The 4,134-nt window shown below is 29.6% G+C and overlaps 1 long non-coding RNA gene across 1 annotated transcript; it reads left to right on the plus strand.

Moving 5' to 3' along the window:
- The first annotated feature begins 1,510 nt into the window (after positions 1-1,510).
- Positions 1,511-2,541, plus strand: LOC120155695. The gene is made up of 2 exons (XR_005518988.1): positions 1,511-1,693; positions 2,344-2,541. It is a non-coding gene; the product is annotated as an uncharacterized LOC120155695 (long non-coding RNA).
- Positions 2,542-4,134: the final 1,593 nt, after the last annotated feature.

The following is a 4,134-nucleotide window of genomic DNA, read 5'->3' on the forward strand; positions in this document are numbered from 1 at the left end:
AAATCGGTACCTAGTCAATTAATTAATGTCTTTGCAACGAATGTTACAAGTTCATCTTTAATTTAATTTTTAATCCTTTAAAACAATAAAAATGTGAGTTCTATATTATTCAAAAATAACAAAATAAGTTAAATTAGGATTATCAAGCCATTAGAAAGATAAAGAATATTCGATTATTTAAAAATATCGAGACCAGTTCTTTAGGTGAGTTCTAACGACCTTTTCTCAAAAAATTTAAATAGTCGAATATTTCCTTTTCTTTCATTCCCAAATTTTAAGGTGATGAATCAATTTTTAGATGTCACTAATGAGATACACTTTTAATTTAAAATCGTCAAGAGCGGATCTCTAATAAGTTAAGACAACTCACTTAAAATAATTTTAAATTAAAAGGGTATTGCCCTTAATCAATTTATTTCTATTCGAGTCAATGTGATGCTTATGATGATATCATACGAAATTAATTAAAGATGTCATATAACTAAATTCATATGTACAAGTGAATGCAACTATATATGTAATTTATAAACATGTTAAAAAACTAATAGTATTTAAATACGGTTAGAAAAACAAATACACGTATACCTAAATATTTTAATGAAACATATAATAAATTCATTATTGACAAATACATATTACTTTACCGTGTAAAAGAAATGAAATGGGAAACATTATGGGGTCGACATGTATATATGCGTGTATTAAATTCCTTAGTAAGGGGGGTATGCAAAGTATACATGTTATATTTCATTTGCAAAAGGACGCGTATATATATATATGCTATTTAATGCAGAAAACACGTTTAGAAAGTATACATATAAGATATTTCATGCAGAAAATACGGATCCTAACATGTGCGAATGTCAAAATTATAGATTTCATCAAACAAAAATAAGAAAGAGTTGAACGTATGGGGAAAGAAATCAATCTAATGAATGTGTTAAATACAAGGTATAAGTGACTAAGATGAACCAAACAATCAGGGTATAACTTAAAACTGGAAAGCTAAAACTAATAAAATATTACCATAAATATACAACCATCATGATATACTAAATTCAAATTAAACCAAATACGTATGTAAGGAAACTATATAATGAAGGAAACATATATATGGCTTAAATGAAAATTGCAAGAAATAAGATACATTAATGTAAAAGGGCAGAAAGTTAGGAATAGGACTAAAATTCACATGCATAAAAGAAAGAGACCAAATTAAATACAGGAAAACATGGAAACAAAAATTAGAAATACAAAAACATCAATTCAAGGACTAAGATGAATTTATAAAGAAAAAACGATGATCCAAAGCTCAAATAACCAAAACAATATAACTAAATACCAAATTCGGAAAATAACTAAGTTGAGACAAACAAAAGGAGTAAATTTGAAATCAGTCCCCACGGGAAACTAACTTGCAAAAACTCTTAAACCCAAGGGACAATTTTCTCTAAAGCTTTAATATATATACTAGCTAAAATACTAAACCTAACCTAATTTTAAACTAAAAACCTCATCAGCCGCATGTTTCTTCTTCCTCAATCTCACAGCGCCATTTTCACTCTTCACTCTCTTTATCCTCTTCTTCAAACCCTTACCGAAGGGCAACAAACATATGGTCGAAACCCTCACAACTGAGAGCTTTCAAGGCGCTTCAATCTCAACAAACAACACCGCCTGGGCTCCGATAAAGGTAAACGTTTTGCTCTCTCCCTCCACTTAATCAACGTTCTGGTTCGAAAATCTTGATTTCTTTGGGTTAGCTATCGAAAATGAATGCCTTTTTTATTTTTAGATTGTTAATCAAAAGAAACAGAAATACTATGTTGTTTGTACTGCTTAATTTTTCGAATATATACAAAGACTCTTGCGTGAATCAGTTTTTATTGAAGATTCGGGAAGAACATTCGGGTTCCGTTCTTTTAATCGAAGGAGATGAACCAATTTGCACTGTTTTTTTTCAAAATAATGCAAGCATACACAAAGATAAGGCTGGAAAATAAAGAGAAAACCCAAATAATAATACCTCGAATATCCTGGTATGTCTATTGTTTTCTCGACTTTTGAATACAATGTTGATATTCCTGTTACAAAGATTTTTCTGTTTTTCTTTCTGAGTATCAAAGAAAACCTCTGTTGTTGATGAAAAGTTCTTGCTCTCTTTTTTTTCTGGCCGAGCCCCCTATGCCTTGCTCGAATGATTCCTTTTCTATTTTTTCCACCGAATCATCTTTGTCTTCTTGTTGATTTTTCTTTATTATTTGGTGAAATATTGACAGGTTTAGGTATTGACTTTGGCTTAATTTTCTGCTGATTTTTGCTTTTGTTTGTTGTTGGGTGCAGATTTGTCAATGGCAACGAGAATGGCTCAACAATTGCTTGACTTTAGTTGGTATGCAGCGACTATTGGCTTGAGCTGGTGTAGGTTGTGTTGGGCTCCAGCTATAGTTGTAATTGACTTGTATACGGCTTGAGCTTCAGGCCTACATAAAATGTAATTTGTATAAATAATAATTATAATAATATATAATTAATATTTTTCATATTTTTTAAATCCAGTCAAAATGGGTGTCTACAGTGTAATTTGGTATTTTTTTATCACCGTGGATTGTGGTCAGCGACGACGATCGAAGGTTGGCCAATAACTGACGTCCTTCTGTTGAGGAAATTTAGAGAGAAGGGAGAGCTTCTCTCTTTAAGAGAAAAGCTTAAAGAGAGAAAAGAGAAACTTGACCCTTAGGGTTGGTTTTGGGCTTAAGTATCCTTCCCGAACGGCGTCATTTTAGAAAAGGGATGTTTGTGTAATTTTGATAATTGATAAATTATGTATGTGGTCCCTCCATCTTTGTAATCCTATATTTTGGTCACGAAATCAGTTTTTTTTTGCATATTTTCAATTCGATTTTCACATTTTGTTTTATTTCTTTCTAGTCATTACCTACATATTTACATATATTTAGGATAAATATTTATTTTAGTCCCTATTATTTTAATAGTTTATATTTTAACCAATATTAGTATATATTGTTAAATTACATTACTAGTACCCAGTTTTTATAATATTTCAAATTAGTACCATTACTTTTTCTATTTTGCAATTTAACCACCATATTTTGATATCTTTAATTTTTAATATTATTATTTTATTTATATTTTTAGTATCTAAATATGTAATATTTGCACTAGTAACCTAGTATTTTGATATTTTCAAGTTTTAATCATTAAATTTATTACATATATTTGGGTTGTTTTATTTTATACAATGAATTATAAAATATCTCCTTAACTGATTAGGAAGATATTTTAAATAATTGTTAGTATAAAATAATATCCCTAATATTTTGTCGATAGGATCATAAATTAAAATTAAATATAAATTTTTTAATTTATTGCAAAGACATTAATTAATAAAAAAACGGTATCAATTTTGGGTGTTGTGGGGTGTTAATCCTTCCCCACACGTAACCGACTCCCGAACTCATTTTCTGGTAAGCAGACCTTTTTTGTGTTATTTTAATATTATTCTTAAGAATTTTATTAAAATAACATATCATTTGGTGACCAATCACACCTTGATAAATGATTGGTTGCGACTCTACAAATTAGTGTCCTATCCTATGCCAGAATATAAACACTTACTTTTTCAAGACAGTTACACTTAGGTGTATTATTTGTTTTTTTTCGCTGAGTAATAAATGTCTCGACAACCTCTTAACTACAAATCTCAATCAAAAGGCTTAAATATGGTTTGTAAATTACACAAGTACATATATGTGAATATAAACAGGTTTTCAGACAGTTGTTTAATGCCTTTCAAATGTAGTATTGAAGCTTGGGTTTCAACAATCTTTTTTTGAGTATTCCATGTTCACCAAAGGTTCTGGTGATGAATTCATAGTTCTTTTTGTCTATGTGGATATCATCGTTATGATTGAAAAAGATATGCAATTACTAAATCAAGTTTAAAGTTTTTTACAACAACACTTCAAGCTAAAAGTGTTAGGCTCCTTTCACTATTTTCTTGGATTTGAAATAACTCGTAACGAGTCTAGCATTTCATTGTCTCATCGAAAGTATGCATTATAGTTGTTTAGGCACGAGATCTGTTGTTTCACCGATGATACATTCTTTGAA

Source organism: Hibiscus syriacus, unplaced genomic scaffold (assembly GCF_006381635.1).
Source record: "Hibiscus syriacus cultivar Baekdansim isolate YM2019G1 unplaced genomic scaffold, ASM638163v2 tig00111201_pilon, whole genome shotgun sequence".
Taxonomy (NCBI): Eukaryota; Viridiplantae; Streptophyta; class Magnoliopsida; order Malvales; family Malvaceae; genus Hibiscus; species Hibiscus syriacus.